Source organism: Elephantulus edwardii, unplaced genomic scaffold (genome assembly GCF_000299155.1).
Source record: "Elephantulus edwardii isolate Elephantulus edwardi_28Jun2011 unplaced genomic scaffold, EleEdw1.0 scaffold00015, whole genome shotgun sequence".
NCBI classification, from domain to species: Eukaryota; Metazoa; Chordata; class Mammalia; order Macroscelidea; family Macroscelididae; genus Elephantulus; species Elephantulus edwardii.
In genome coordinates this window covers 7,487,661-7,504,935 of record NW_006399765.1, presented here as the reverse complement: position 1 = coordinate 7,504,935, position 17,275 = coordinate 7,487,661, and the positions used below count along the sequence as shown (strand labels likewise).

General features: G+C 39.1%; 1 protein-coding gene across 2 annotated transcripts in view; it reads left to right on the top strand.

Moving 5' to 3' along the window:
- Positions 1 to 17,275, top strand: part of PIGU (phosphatidylinositol glycan anchor biosynthesis, class U) — a 117,583-nt gene that overhangs the window by 36,218 nt on the left and 64,090 nt on the right. The window lies entirely within an intron of this gene.

Here is a 17,275-nt window from a genome sequence, read left to right as displayed (position 1 = left end):
ACCGTTTCTTTCTGACCTTTTCTGGCATATGTTTTCATATTTCTAAATAAGATCTTATTGTTGTGTGCCATTGAGTCAACTGTGACTCATAGTGACCCTATGTACAACAGCCCTAAAACCTGCTCTATCATTGCCAATCTTATTGTCTCTGACATACCTATCCCCATTACCCCGCTGAGTGAATCAGTCTATCTCATCGAGAGTCTTCCTCTCCTGCGCTGTCCCTCCACCCTCCCAAGCATGACGTCCCTCTCCAAGGACTGATCCCGCCTTGCAACATGTCCACAGTATGTCAGAAGGAGTGTCAGAATCCTTGCCTCCAAGGAGCAGCCCCTTTCCAGGACGTACTTGTTTGTTCTCCTAGAAGTCCATGGTATATTCAGTACTCTTCTCCAGCACCAAAGCTCAAAGGCGTCAACTCTCCTTCAGTCATCTCTAGTCATTGTGCAACTCTCTGATGCACAGCAAGTAATTGAAAAGACGATGGCCTATATCAGGCGCACTTTAGTCTCCAAATGGACATCGTTACTCTTCAGTACTTTGGAAAGGTTTCTGACAGCAGACTTTCCCAGTGCAATTCGTCTTTTAATTTCCTGGCTGCTTATACCAAGAATGTTGATTGTAGAGCCAAGCAAACTGAACTGTCAACAGTCCCAATCTCTTCACCATCTATCATGAGGCTGCCAGTTGTCCCAGTGGTAAGAATCTTTGTTTTCTTGATGTTGAGCTTCAATCCATATTGAAGGCTGCAGCAAGCGCTTCAGGTCCTCCTCAGTTTCAATAAGCAGGGTTGTGTCATCTGCGTAACGCAGATTGTTGATGAGTCTACCTCCAATCCTGATGCCACACTTCTTCTCATAGAGCTCAGCCTCCCAGATAATCTATTCCAACATATAGATTGAAAAGATATGGAGATAAGACACGACCTTGACGCACATTCTTCCCAGTTTTGAACCATGCAGTGTTTCCTTGCTCTGTTCTGATGACTGTCTCCTGGCCCAAATACGGGTTTCACATAAGCGCAATCAAGTGTTCTGAGATACCCATTCTTCTCAGAGTCAGCCACAATTTGTTGTGATCCATAGTCAAATGCCTTTGCATAGTCAATGAAACAGGTGGACATTCTTTTTGTACTCTCTGCTTTCGGCCAATATCCATCTGACATTAGCTATAATATCCCTACTGCCACAGCCTCTTCTAAATTCAGCCTGCACTTCAGACAGTTCTCTGTTAATGTACTGTTCCAGTAATTTTTGGATAATCTTCAGCAGAATCTTGCTTGCATGTGATACCATTGATACTGTTCGATAATTTCCACACTTTCTTTGGAATGGGAACAAATATAGATCACTTCCAGTCAATTGGTCAGGTGGTTGTCCTCTAGATTTCTTGGTACAATTTGGTGAGTACATCCAGGGCAGCATCTCTTTGTTGAAATCTGTCAGTTGGTATGCCATCAATTCCTGGGGCCTTGTTTATGGCCAGTTCTTTCAGAGCAGCTTCAACTTTTTCCTTCATCACCACAGGCTCTTGCTCATACATTGTTTCATGAATTTTTTCTGTGTCCACCAATTCCTTTTGGTACAGTGACTCTGTATACTCTTTCCATCTTCTTTTAATGCTTCCTGCATCATTTAATATTCTGCCCAGAACATTCGTAAGTATTGCAACTTGAGGTTTGAATTTGTTCTTCAGTTTCTTCAGCTTAAGAAATGCTGAGTGAGTTCAGCCCTTTTGATTTTCTGACTCCAGCTCCTTGCACATTTCATTGTAATACTTACACTGCTGTTTTATAGATTATTAATTTTAGACATCTACTATTGTTCTCATTCTTTGTCCCATTATGCTGAGGGAGTTTTACTACAGTTTTTATTTAATCCTTTTGTGTGAACATCTGTATTTTATGATTAGGGTGTGCCGGTGGCATAGTGGGTAAGGAGTTGTTGTGCCTACCCCAAGACAGACAGTTCAAATTCATCAGTTGCTCCAAGGGATAAAGGTGGAAAGCCTCTGAAAACTCATTGGAGAATCAGCTATAAGTTGATTCTAACTCAGTGGCACATAACAACAAATTTTATGACTGCATAATTATGTGTGTTGTATCTTGTGTCTGTTCTTTTTCTTCTTTGTAGATTTTCTCCTTCATTTTACTTGGAAGAATTTTCTCTACTGACTTTTCTATTAAAGGTTATTATTGTGTTTTTGACTGCCTTCAAGTCAGGCATGACTCATAGCAGCCCTATGAACAAAAGGCATAAAGACCTTCTATAACTATTGACATTTATCAAATTTCATTGAGTTTCCAGAAGCATATTATTTATGACGTGGATGTCACTCCTGCTTTTTTCAAAATCAGGAGTGTTAAGATAATATATTTTTTTAAGTCATTGTAGGTGTGAAAATATCTTTATTTTACTCTAGTTCTCAATTAGCACTGGTGGCCTAGTGATTTGAAGCTGTACTGCAATCCTAAAGGTACATGGTTTGAATCTACCAACTAGTCCACAGGAGAAGGATGGGTCTTTTGCTCCCATGCGATTTACTGCCTCTGAAAACCTACTGGAGGGCCAATTATGAATTGATTCAGAGACCATGGCATACAACAGCAATACCAAATTAATTGTCTGGGTATTAAATAGCTACATTGGCATGTTTTTTTCTTCAGAATTTTGACGGCATCTTTGCATCGTTTTCTAGTACCCGGATTGTTATTGAGCTGTTTGATGTTATGATGGACAGCCTGATTTGTCTTCTGAAGACCTTTAGGGACTTCTTTCTGCCCTCAGCTTTTTTTTTAAATTTTTTTAGCATTTTGAAATTTCATGCTGCAATGTCTTAAAAGGCATCTTTCCCCCTTCATTATGTTAAATACTTGAGCTACCATTTAAATCTAGTGACTGGTGTTCTTCAGCAATAGAAAATATTCATTTTCCTCCCAATTATGTTTTTTCAAATTTTTCCTTCCAAATGTACTATTTTCCAAATCCTCACCTCTGTATTGTCTTTTCCTAATGGTTTGAACTTCTGTTTGATGTTAGGCTTTTGTTTTATGTGTTTAATTTTTGTCGTTGAGACTATAGACAGCGAAACATATGCCAATTCAGGTTACTACATTTGCAATTCAGGGACCATTTACTGCCTCTTAAGATAAGATTTCTTTCTAATTGTTTGAGTTACTTTGGTTAGTTTGATCCTGAATAGATAAATCTTAAAAGAACATTAATGCTCAAAGCAGACTCTTTTTTTCACTGTTTAAGCTAAACTATTCTTTGGTTTGAAACGTCAAAGAATATTTTTGTTTTTAAGGTTTAAATATTAATTATCTCAGGAAAATAGTTTCAGGGGTTCTTTTTGCCTCTGTGACTGTAGAAAGTCTGGAGTCCAGGAAAATTTGAAATTTGTTGTTTTCCCTCCTTTGATCAGGATTCCTTGGTAGAATTGTTTATCAAAATGTTTGGCAATGGTAGCAGGGCACCATCCTGTTCCTTTGGTCATGGAGACAGTCAGCTGCACATTCTGTTCCTTCCTCCCTTCCTCCTATTCCTAATTCTTTCTTTTCTCTGTTGCACTAGGTCAATAGAGACCAGTTGTGACTTGGATAGTTGCTTACAAGTTTTTAAGATCTCTGACACTGTTTGGCATACTTGGAGGTTAGAACAGAAACACCAAACATGTTAGACCAGCTATCTGGAATGTCCTGTGAACTAAGACCCTAAACCCAAAAATCAAAGAACCATATCCCATGAGGTATTTAGTGGTACATATACATTTAGCAGTACCTCTTATTTTTTTATTATTTTTATTGTAAATTTAGCTATTATACTGTGTTTATCAATTTGGACTTTCTTTAATGCTCAAATTTCATATTTTCTACTGATTATCCCTCTCTTTGACTTACTTCATCTTTGATATTTCCTTGTTCTTATCATCCCACTTTTCTATTGAATTTTTAATTCAATAATAATTTTATTATGTTTTTAAGTTATTTTTTGATCTCTAGTTATTTCTCTAGAATTCTTATTCTTATTATTACCATAATATCTTACCATAGTATCCTTTTTGTCTCTCTGGTTATTTTTTTATTAGGATGCTCTAGTGGCTTAGTGATAAGGGGCTATGCTGTCAAACCAAAAGCATACAGTTTGAATCTACCAGCTGCTCTGTGGGAGAAAGATGGGTAGTCTCCTCCCATGTGATTTGCAGATTCTGAAAACCCACTGGAGGGTCAATATTGGTCAGGTTTGACTTAATAGCACATAACAACAAATATATATGTTGTTTTTATGTGCCATCGAGTCACTTGCGACTCATAGCGACCCTATGTACAACAACCCTAAACCCTGCTCTATCCTGTGCCAATCTCACTGCCTCTGACACATCCATCGCCATTACCCCAGTCACTGAATCAATCCACTTCATAGAGGGTCTTCCCCTTCTGCGCTGTCCCTCCACCCTCCCAAGCATGATGTCCCTCTCTATGGAACTCTCCCTCCTTACAACATGTCCAAAGTATGTAAGACGAAGGCCCAGAATCCTTGCCTCCAGGGAGCAGCCTGGTTTAACCCTCTCTACGATGAATCTGTTTGTTTTCTTGGCAGTCCATGGTACATTCAATACTCTTCTCCAGCACCACAGCTCAAAGGCATCAATTCTCCCTCTATCCTCCTTAGTCATTGTCCAACCGTCTGATGCATAACAAGTGATTGCAAAGAACATAGCCTGTATCAGACGCACCTTAATCTCTAGAGTGACACCACTGCTCTTTAGTACCCTGGAGGTCCCTAACAGCAGACTCCCATCGCAATACATTTTTTGATTTCCTGGCTACTGGTGCCAAGAGTGTTTACCGTGGAGCCAAGCAAACTAAAGCTGTGAACAATCTCAATCTCTTTACCATCCATCCTGATGCTGCCAATTGGTCCAATGGTGAGAATCTTTGTCTTCTTGACATTGAACCTGAATCCATACTGAAGGCTGCAGTCCTTGACCCTCTGCAGCAAGCATTTCAGGTCCTCCTCAGTTTCAGCAAGCAGGGTTGTGTCATCTACATAACGCAGATTGTTAATAGATCTTCCACCAGTCCTGACGCCACACTTCTCATAGAGCCCAGCCTCTTGGATAATCTGTTCTGCATACAGGTTGAAAAGGTACGGAGATAGGACACATCCCTGGCGTACGCCTTTCCCAATTTTGAACCGTGCAGTGTTTCCTTGCTCTGTTCTGACGACTGCCTCTTGGTCCAAGTATAGGTTTCACATTAGAACGATCAAGTGTTCTGAGATTCCCATTCTTCTCAGAGTCAGCCACAATTTGTTATGATCCACACAGTAAAACGCCTTTGCATAATCAATGAAACACAGACAGACATTCTTCTTGTATTCTCTGCTTTCAGCTAAGATCCTTCTAACATGAGCTACAATATCCCTAGTACCACGATCCCTTCTAAACCCAGCCTGGACTTCTGGCAGTTCTCTGCTCATGTGCTGTTCCAGTCATTTTTGGATAATCTTCAGTAGAATCTTGCTTGTGTGTGAAATCAATGATATCGTTCTGTAGTTTCCACACTCTGTTGGGTCACCCTTCTTTGGAATGGGAACAAATATAGATCTCTTAGGATATATTTTTTCCATTTCTGTTTCAGACATAGTCTCTACCTTCCTGATCCTCTTGTTACTGGAGTTTTGTGGGATTTTTTTCTGTTTATTTTTGTCTCTTTTATGTTGGAAGATTATATATGGTGTTCCTTGTTGTTAGGTACCATTTAATCTAGTACATCTCATAGCAACCCTGTGAACAACAGATTGGAACCTTGCCGTATCCTTTGTCATTCTCAAACTTAGGCTACAATTCAGGATCAGGATCAAGTTGTAAGTAACAGAATACAACTTTATATCAGGGTCAGGATGGGCATGTAGGCAAAGTCTGGAAAGCTTTATCAAGGCAGAGAGCACATCTTTCCCTTTGCCTGTGCAGGACAGCTCTCTGCAGAGTTAGAAGGGACTGGTGTTACTGAGTACATAACAGAACTTTTATTGTGTTTTTGTTGGAAGTTTCCATGGAAAATTAGATTCTTGTTAACAATTTCAAATTTATCATTGAAATCAGTTACATTTTTCACAGTGTGCCAATATTCTCATAATAATATCCATTCTTGTTCCATTTTCATCATTCTATTTCCTTGCTCCCTTAGCTTTTCATATTTATTTTAGAGTAACTTTTGACCATTTGGTCTCACATAGGTAACTTTTAAAGGAGCACAGTACTCATGAATGATATTAATTTTTCATGTGCCAGTCTATTATTTGATTAACGAATTACTTTGAGTGATAGTTTTAACTCAGAAGTCCAAAGAATATATTTTAGTTGTAGTCTGCAGTTTTCTTTTGTTCTGTCAGGGTCTATATTTGTGTCTCGAGTCATTGAAGTCACTAGTGGTAGTTGGGCATCATTTCATGGTTTATCTAGATAATTAGTCCTGTAACTAAAATTATTCTTTTGCTACAGCCAGTTAGAGATCAATAGATTTGTTTTAGATAGCAACTGACAGCTTTTAAGATCTTAGATAGTGCATCTCAAGCTAGCATGTAGAATATAAACTTTATGAATTACGTTATGCCAATTAACCAACTTGTCAGGTAAGATTATGGTCCTGAACATTCAAGCCCAAATATCCAGTCTTATAATTTGTTTTTTTTCTAAGAATTATCTATAATTGTGCCCATCTTGCCTTTATTATATATTGTTGTTGTTGTTGTTGATTGCCTTCAAGTTGAGCACGACTCATAGCGACCCTGTGAACAAAAGTCCTGAAGCCCCTCTACAACTAGCGACATTTATCAAAATTCATAGAGTTTCTGGAGGCAAGTTGTTTAGGAAGTAGATTCCACTCCTGATATCTATCTATCTATTTTTCTATCTATTGTTGTTGTTGTTAAGTGCCATCGAGTCATAGGCGACTCATAGTGACCCTATGAATGAAAGACCTGCACACATATATAACTAACTAACTTTCTTTCTTTCTTTCTCTCTCTCTCTTTCTTTCTCTCTCTCTCTCTCTCTCTCTCTTTCTCTCTCTTTGTTTCTCCTCCCTTCCTCCCTCCCTCCCTCCCTTCCTCCCTTTCTCTCTTTCTTATCATACACACATACATATACATCTATGTATGTGCACATATTTATACACATATGCAACCTATACACATTTTTATATATGTATATAACCACATATATATTTTTTGGTGGTTGTTGAAAAATTGTGTATGTCATAGCATTTCTCATTTTTCTCATGTATTCCTTAGTGACACAGTGACTGTAACAGTGGACTCGAGCACATCAGAGGTTGTAAAGATGGGTCATGATAGAGCAAGGTTCAGATCTGTTGTTCGTAGAGTCACTATGAGTCATGGTCGCCTTGACAGCACCTAACAACAACAGCTTCTTAATGACTTCATTTACTTTTGTCAAGCTCATTCATTCTGGTGGCTTAGTGGTAAGGAGCTGCAGCGCCAATCCAAAGGCACATGGTTCGAATCTACCAGCTGCTCTGTGGGAGAAAGATGGGCAGTCTCCTCTCATGCATTTTACTGTCTCTGAAAACTGACTGGAAGGTCAGCTATGGGTCTGTTCCGACTTGACAATATACAACCACCACCACCACCACTACCACTAAACAGTTGGGTCATATTGTAGCTTTTGGCTGTTATTAATAATATGATTCCTTTCCAAGGAATATCCTCTCTTAGCAACATGGTCAAATTATGAGAGACGAAGCTTTGTCGTTCTTGCCTCTAAGGAGCATCTATGTTACATAGATGACACAAGCTTGCTTGCTAAAAGTGAGGAGGACCTGAAGTGCTTGCTACAGAAGATCACAGACTAGAGCCTTTCATATGTATTACTTCTCAACATCAAGAAAACAAAGATTCCCTTCCACTAGGCCAGTAAGCAACATCATGATAGATGGAGAAAGGATTGAAACTGTCAATGATTTCATTTAATTTGGATCCATAATCAATACTCTTGGTACAAGCAGTCAGGAAATCAGGAGACGTACTGCTTTGGGCAATGCCTCTGTCAGAGACCTCTCTAAATTACTAACGAGCAATTATGTCCGTTGAAGACTTAAGGTGTGTGTGCCTGGTTCAGGCCATGGTATTTTCAGTCAGTTGCTGTGTATCTGATAGCTGGTCAGTGAATAAAGATGATGGAAAAATTGATGCCATTCAGTTGTAGTGTTGGAGAAGAGTACTAAATATCTCATGTACTGCCAAAAGAATCAACATATATGTCCTGGAAAAGTACAGCCAGGTTGCTCCAGGAGGCAAGGATGGTGTATGTTGTTGATGAATCTATTTCATAGAAATTGTGTTTAACATTGGTCACATGCTTGCTATTTTCAGAGTCCTGTCCTACCTCTGCTTCTGTTTTTCATATATAACTGGTCTGATGTCCCAGCCTGTTTAATATATGATAGTCGTAGTACCTTGTCTCCTTTTTTAAACGTTTGTTTCCTGTTGTTCACTGCTGTAAATAGAAACCATCACAAACAACATTTCTAATCTATTTCTAATCTTTTAAGACATTTGAAGAATGCATTTCTACCTCGGTTCCTGATCCCTTCACTTTGAGTGTGTTAGTTATTCCTATTAACAATAGACCAGGAGTATTGGTGGCATAGTCCATAGTGTGTTGTGGTACAAGCCAAAAGGCCCCATGTCTCTAGTGATTTAAAACCACCAGCTACTTCCTGGGAGAAAGATTAGCCATCTTTTCCCATTAAGCTATACAGCGTTGGAAACCCAAAGGAGGCTCAGAATCGGCTTGATGGCAGTGGTTTTGAGTTTTTAAATTGTATTTACAGTATATACAATAAAGTTCATTCAGTTACAAAAGCCAGAAGCTATGTTTTCATATTTCACCTTTCTGTGCCACAAAATTATTTAATAATCTTAATGAAGGGGTTGTTGTTACTTACTATTTAGTTGGAACCAACCCATAGCTGACCTTTCAGTAGGTTTAGAAGCATTAAATTATACAGAAGGAGATTATCCATCCTTTCTCATGGAGCAGCTAGTGGATTCAGACCATGTGCCTTGGGATTGCAGTGCAATCAGACCACCAGAGCTCCCTGATGAAGGAGTAATTAACTCAAAGGAAATAGTTGGGGGGATTCACAAGAGAGACAACATAAATGACTAGAAATAGGAAAAAAGCCCAACCCAACCCTATTATATAAGTAATTAATAAAGAAAACAAAATATTCAACCTCAAAACCTTGCCTGGCTGTTTGGATTATGAAGCTAAAATTAAGCCATGTGTATGTTCTGTTAACATTTGTTCAAACTGCAGGATAATGATCTGTCATAACTCTAAAACTTCACTTCAATCCATTTGGTTTAGACTCATAATGACCATCAGTTTCTGACTGTAAATCTTAATGGGAGGAGACTACCTGTATTTATCCTGAGTAGCTGATAGATTTGAATCTCCGAGACCAAGAAGCCTTTATGTTAGTAATGCAGCTCACTATAGACTATGCCACCAGAGCTCCTAAATAAAGAAAAGCAAATTGAAATAACAAACAAGTGCCATTTTTTTTTTTGCTTTTCAAAATTCCCAAAGAGTTTAGAAGATACTTCTCAGTATTGGCAAACTATAGAGAAGGCACTTTCCGATGTGGCAGGCTGGCTTGGCAGCAGTTTTGAAGTGTTCATATTTTTTATAATATTTTGAGAACCTGTCCAATAGTATTACAGAAATACAGCTAGAGATTTGTGATGTAGGATTATTTATGATGGCTAGAAAAATTAGAAAATATTTCAAATTAGTGAGAGGAATGATCAAGTCAAATATGATTTACTCATGTAGAACAATATTCAACACATGTTTTAAAACTTGTAAATAAAGTTGGAATACATTTATGGCTATGTAAAGCACAATATGACATATTGTAAAATAGAATCTTAACTGTGTTAAAACAAAAGGAAAAGAGGTAGATAATAAATATCCTAAAAGAATTATACTAATCTCTATATAGTTTATGGATGATATTTACTTCCTTTTCATATGTTTTCCCCCAAAATTTCTCCCATGAGCACATTTTTTTAAAAAAGAAAAAGATCTTGATTAAAAAGAAGAAACAGTGGAAGTCACCTTGGCAACGGTCCCCAGACTTCCATGGAGCTGGCACCCTACCGAAGGGAATGACCTGATTTGCCCTAGCCTCTTGACTCCTTCTGTTTGCTCTCCCTTGGCTTGCTTTGTGGTAGCCCAGGGTTGCTGGGGACACGCTGAGATATGCAAACCAGGACAAGGCCCATGCCATTCTGTTGCGATGTACTTGTTGAGGTGTTGGCCAGGAAACATGAGTCTGTGGGAAGGGCTGATGTTAGTGGAGCAACTTGATTTTAACTTCAAAGACTGCTGTCTTGGTCAAGGGCAAGTTGCCTTTCAGTTAGTTAATTAAAATTCTCTATTCCTGTGAAGTAGTCTAAATTAGACTTTAAGGAAAAGGAAAAAAAATAACAACAGATGTTAATAGGCACTCTTGCTTTTTCACTGTTGGTGTTTGTCAACAATGAAATGTTCCAGATCAAAACTTCTTGAGCTTTGTTACTCAGGGTTCTTTCTGGCTTGTGTTTCTTATGCCACCAAAATAGCAGTGTTACAGGACTTGATTCCCAAGGAGGAAAAATGACTGGGCACTCGGCAAGCAGGCAGGAGTGATCAGTTCAGGCTTTGATGTCAGACAGATCCAGTAGCCAGTTCTAACTCTGCCTCCTCGCTGCAGCACCTTGGGTAAATCCCTTAACTGTTGTAGATCTTTGTTTCCTTCTCTAACATCGGAATTGAAGTAGCCTCTACTTCATAGAGTGAATGTAGAAATAAATGATTTGTGTATGTAAAACATCTCATGTTATAGACATGTGTATAGTAAAGGCTCTGTAAAGGATGATGTAATACCTTTCTTTTTTTTAAAGTTCCTTCAGCATTAATAGGGTCCCCTTGACCTTTGTGGCCTCAGGCAAGGAGCCCAGGTGTTGCAGTGCTTAAAGAATTTAGATGTTATCTAAAAAGTTGGTGGTTCAAATTCACCAGCAGCTCTATAGGAGAACGATGAGGCAGTCTGTTTTTGTAAAGATTTCTACCCTTGGAAACCCTTAGGCATAAAGGTGGGTTGGGTTGATCTACAACAGTCCAAGAGGGACAGTGCCATGTTGTTCTTAAAGCCTCGTGACTCCATAACTTGAATTTGGTGGTCATCTAGGTGTAGCCCTCTCCAGGAGAGAGAATTATGGAGGATACCAAGATCCAAGGGAGAAGCACCATGAGGTGTAGTGTTTAATAGACTAACCAGGCTTTATAATCTGCCTTTTCTCACTCGCTGTGGCCAAGGGACTCAACTTTTTAGCTTCTTTTTGGTTATAGAGATACATTTGCTTCATAGAGTCTCCTTTTATAAAGATTTGCAGCCTTTGAAACCAAAGGAAGGTCACTATGAGTTGCAATAGACGACTGTATTGGGTTTGGATTTTGGTGGGTTTGTACAATTAGCGAAGGATTATGTAAGAAATTCGAAGTACTTAGATGCTACTGTGGCAGAACTTGCTCTGCAAATAGTTGCTCTTCTAATTATGAGTTTTAAATATCTCTTATGCAGCCACAGATTGAAGGATAATAGTGAGATCAGGAGGGCAGAATAGTGATACAGACTCTAGAGTCAGACTATCTGGGTTCAAATCCTGATAGTACTATAGTTTGCTGACTCTGTGGCGCTGATAAATATTTAGCTTCTCTAACCTAAAATTTTCTTACCTGAAAAAGGGGAATAGTAACAGTATCTATGTCATAGAGTTATTGAAAAGATTAAATGAATAAATAAATGTTAAGTGATTTTAATAGTGACTGGAACAGGATGTGTACTCAATAAATGATCACCTTTGTTACTAAGGTAGATGAACTGCTCTGGAAAACCCTGACATGTTAGAAAAGAAACCTTGGCAAAGCACATAGTGCATGGGGCCCTTCCCCAGAATCTCCATCTTAACCTTGGCTGTCTGACTTATTGTCTCAGGCTCTGGTGATACTTCCTCTCTTGAAAGTCCTATGGAACCTCAATCCTTTTGTCCATTTTTCATTCAGTCTCTCTTCCAATATGTTCTGCTAGAGTTCACTGTAACCCAGTCCTTGATTATATGCTCACTCCACTTGGAGTCCATATCATGGGCCAGTCCCTATTGCCTCACCTCATCTACACATTTCTGCTCTGTCCTGTAGCTCTGCCACCCCCTCAGCACCAGATCACTTCAAAGTACAGTCCTTAGAAACAAAGCCTTACCTTGGGCTTGCCCAGGCTTGTTTTGGTCCCACCCTGATACAGAGTTGGGAAACATTATTCAAAACTAGATTGAATAAGTAATGACATTCCCTGATATTTTAGACAGTGCATATTTGACTAATTTCATGTTTTTGTAATAAAATAAGCCAGTATACTTAGTACCTAAGTATCTGTCCTACACTAATAGATAATCTATAAGTTATGTTGTGTGGTGTTGGTGTTTTAAGAAAACTCACAATCCTGTTGGCACAGTGCCCTCACTGTTGCCTGCATAAGACTTTCGTTTCTGGCCTTATTTCCAATGATCTGCATAAGTCCATAGGTAGATATTTTGGGGTACCTATATACTTCCTCTACACGCTGGCCCCTACCTGCTTGTTTTTTGCTTGTTTGGTTTTTTAATTTTTATTTTTTAATTTATTATTAATTTCAGTGAAAATTTACAGAGACTTTAGATTTCCATTCATTCATTTTTGCACTTTTCTCCCCTCCCAACCCTCTCCCCCAGTACACTACCCTCTTTTTTTTTTTTTTTTTAAAATTTTATTATTTGTGTGTACTGTCAAATCAGATCTGACTGGTACAGGAGGGGATTGTCCCTCCTTCTCCCGCAGAGCATCTGGTGGATTTGAAACCTCTGGGATTGCAGTGCAGTTTCTTGCCACTAGGCAACCAGAGCTCCCCTACACTACCCTCTTGGAAAAGTAAAAGAAAAATTTTTTAATTATTTTACAATCCTTCCCCCCCAGTCCACTCTACTATGCAGCCTTTGCTCTGAACTTCTGTTATGACAAAATACCTAATCACATATCCCTTTTAATCAGTTTTTTCCCTCATCTGTTTCAGTGCAATATACATTATTGAATCCATCTTTCTTAGTCTCCCCCCAACCCTGATGTCAGTCCTGTTTTACAACAGTGACTCCAGGCAGTATCTGTCTTTTTGTGACTGAGATACTTCACTGAGCATAATGTCCTTCAGGGTCACCCGTTTTGAATTCTATTGCATGAGTTCATTGTTTTTCAATGCAGCGTAGTTTTCCATTGTGTGAATATGCCACAGCTTCTCTATCCATTCGTTTGTTGATGGGCACTTAGGTTGTTTCCAACTCCTTGCTATTGTGAACAAAGCCGTGATAAACATGGTTGTGCATATATCTGCTTGGGTGTCAGTTATAGTCTCTTTGGTGTATATTCCCAGTCGTGGAATTGCTGGGTCAAATGGTATCTCTGTTTTCAACTTTTTGAGAAAGTGCCATACCCTTACCACCTTCCACAGTGGTTGCACTATACCTGCTTTTTTGAAATTGTAACTTTTTACTGAAGTAAAATATACACAGATTCAATGAATTGTCCTAAAATGATGAGTAATCATCATGTAGATGAACAAACATGATTTTACCACCACCCCCAGAACCCTTTTTGCACCTGCTTTACATCACTCCTCCAAGCTTACGCCCTGTTTTTTGCAGGGTTAAGCTAATTACAGCCTCCACCCAGCACACCTTTCTTTCCTGCATCCTCCTGCCTGTACACATGTTGATTCTTTAGACTGCTCGTCCTCACCTACTCACTGTTCAAAACTCAGGTTTCTGCTTCCCCTGCTGGACTAGGTATATACATTCTTTGTACTTTCCACTGCATTTTATAGTTCTTTACTGATGGCTTCTTGAGATAGACTGAGTCACCAGTCACCCTGGCATTTGTCATGAGGCTTGGCATAGAACATGTGCTCAGAAATATTTTTTTTGCTGTTTCTCTAAAGGATCTGAGATCACTTTTTACTTTTTTTCAATTTTTTTTCTGCTACAAGTATATATTCTTCTTTTCCACTATCCTAACATCCTTTTCTGGTGACTTCTAGTTTTTTTAGCACACCAGCCTTTTTTTGTTCTCTCCTGTACCTCTAGACTCTTCCTCACTTTTGCTTAGTGTAGTTATACCTCATCCTCACTTGTCCCTGTAGCCCACACAGATGTGCCACACACCAGACTGTTGACGGCAACATGTTTCTGCCCTCGACTGTAGGCCTCAGTCACCCAGTAGTCGAGAGAGAGCATTCTTTGTCTGCACAGCCTCATGTCAGTGGTCCTCACTTGTCCTGTCTTTGTTTTATTCAAGAGTCAGATTTATTTTGTGCTTTGCCTGTGTTTCATGACTTCATATTTTATTCTTCCAAGTTTTCCTTTTTCAAGAACATTGATTTCCTTTAATATGCTTTTATTTTATAAAAGAGTATATGTATCTGAATGGTATTTATTCATTCATTCACTAAATGTGCCAGGCACTGTACTAGGTACTAGAGATTCAAAATCAAGAGAAGCTAGCTCTTAAGAAACTCACTGACAAGTAGAATAAGAGGAACATTGGCAGTAGAGTCAGTTTTGTGTCTATATAGTACCTTTCTCAACCTTTCTGTCTCTGTGGCTTGGTTTCTTCATGTGTAAAGTGAGTGGTAGTTCTTGTTGCTGTTAGGTGCCATGGAGTTGAGTATGACTCATAGCAACACTATGAACAAAAGATCTGAACACTCTTCTATCCTGTGCCGTCCTCACATTTCCTGACTCACAAAAGTCGGTAGAATGTATTAATTATATCTCAGTAAAGCTATTACCAAGATGAGTAGAAAAGTGAAGCTTTTACAAGGTTCTTGGGGTACTTACTGAGACCTTTTTTTAAAAAAAATACAGAGGTTTTAGTACAAAGTCTGGCACCCAGTAAGTGTTCAGTAAACATGGACTATAATCACTATTATTATCATCTCTACTTGAGCCTCATAGAGGAAGTAGCATTTCAAGTGAACACTGAAGGAAGGGTATTTACCTGAATGACAACTTGGGCAAGTGGAATATCATAGAAACAGACACAGAGGAATGAAAAGACATGATCGTTTCAGAAATAGTGGAATGATCAAGTATAGCTGAATGACAGGATATGTGTGGGAGAGTGCTGAGGAGGTGAACTGGAGAGGTAAGACCCAGGTGGTGAATGGTATTGTTTGCTGTTCAAGTTTTAATTTAATCCTATAGATGAAATGGAACCCTCAGAAGTTTTCAAAGAGAGCAATGATGTCAGTTTAAATAATAAGGTACACCTGATCAAGCCATGGTCTTTTTGATTACTTGCTATGCCTCTGAAAGGTGGATAATGACTAAGGATGACAGAAGAATTAATGTCTTTGAGTCATGGTATTGGAGAAAAGTACATGGACTGCCAAAAGACTGAAGAAATATGGCTTAGAAAAAAGTGCAACCAGGGAGCTCCTTGGAGGCAAAGATGCTGAAACTTGGTGTCACTTATTTTGGGCATGTTGTTAGGCAGGACCAATCAGCGAAAGAGTGGAAGACCCTCAGAAGATGGATTTGCAGGGTAGGCTCAAGTATGATACAGATAGCATAGGATAGGGCAAGGTTTAGATCTGTTCATAGGGTAGCTATGAATAGTAGTCGACTTGACTATACCTAACATCAGCTTAAAAGGTGTGTGGGAGCCTTTGCAGGTGCCGTGACTTGACCGGGCATGATCCTGTCCCTGCTCAGTCACTTACGAGTACTGTGGATACAGGACATCATGAATACAGGCCCCAAAGAACATGGCAAGATAGCCCCACTTCATAGAATTCTTCTTTAGTTTTTCCCTTCCAGCTTCCTACTTTCTTGCCCCTCCACTTTCTATAAACAAATTGTCCCTAGCTGGTGAGATACCTTTGTTTAAGGGATGGAACACTCTTTCCCCCCTCATTCTCTCTGTTCTGAAGTAGTCATACCCTCCCTCTTCTAAGGTAGCTCTTAGATCTTTTAAGTCTATAGACCACTTTGCTGTGCAAAGATCCTATAGATCTTTTTCTTCTGTTTTTTCCCTGGAACTTAGTTAAGAGAGTGTTGAAACTCCTTGAACTGAATGGACTGTGACTAATCTCTCTTTTCATAAAATGTTATTGAAAATAAAAAAGAAACAGAAAAAGACACACAAAACATCATTGAGAAGATGCCTGCTCATTTTAGTAGATATTTGACTCAACACTATTACTGAAAATGACCGTGGAGATTGCCATTTTATGAAACATTGTCATAAGACATCAGCCATGGACCATCAATTTCACCCTACTAATCTCTTGGCCATACTTTGAATCCTTCTTATAAACCAGGATGCTCTTATTTTGGCTTTAGGGATTTTTATTATAGAAAGTTTAGAAAATGTTGAGAAGCATTAGGAAAAATTACCCACAAACTCACTATTCATAGATAACTACTGTGAGCTTAGTGGTGCCCAGTCTTTGAATCTTGTTTTTAAAATGGTTTTGTATACTATACAATTTGGATGAATCCAGAGGAAATGATACTAATTAAGTCAGTCAGAGAAGGCGAATAATGGTATAATTGGGAAAATCGGCTGTCATGTACCTCTCCAGAGTGCTGAAGAGCAACGATATCAGTCTAGAGACAGAGGTGCTCCTAATCCAGGCCATGGTCTTCTCAGTTACTTGCTATGCTTCAGAGAGTTGGACAATGACTAAGGATAATAGAAGAATATATGTCTTCGAGTTGTGGTGCTGGAGAAGAGTCTTGAGTATATCATGGACCACCAAGAAAACAAGTATGTCTATTTTGGAGGGGGTGTAACCAAGTCTCTCCTAGAAGGCTAGGATTCTGGAGCTCTATCCCACTTACTTTGGGCATGTGGACAGGAGAAATTGGTCCTTGGAAAAGGACATCATGCTTAAAAGGATGGATAGACAGCACAGGAGAGGGAGACCCCAGATGAGATGGATTGCTACAATAACTGCGTCGATGGGGGTTGGTGTGTTCAAATTAGTGAAACTGGCTCAGGACAGGGAAGGGTTCAGACCTGTTGTACATGTTGTTGTTGTTGTTATGTGCCGTCGAGTCGTTTCCGACTCATAGTGACCCTATGCACAACAGCCCTAAACCCTGCTCTATCC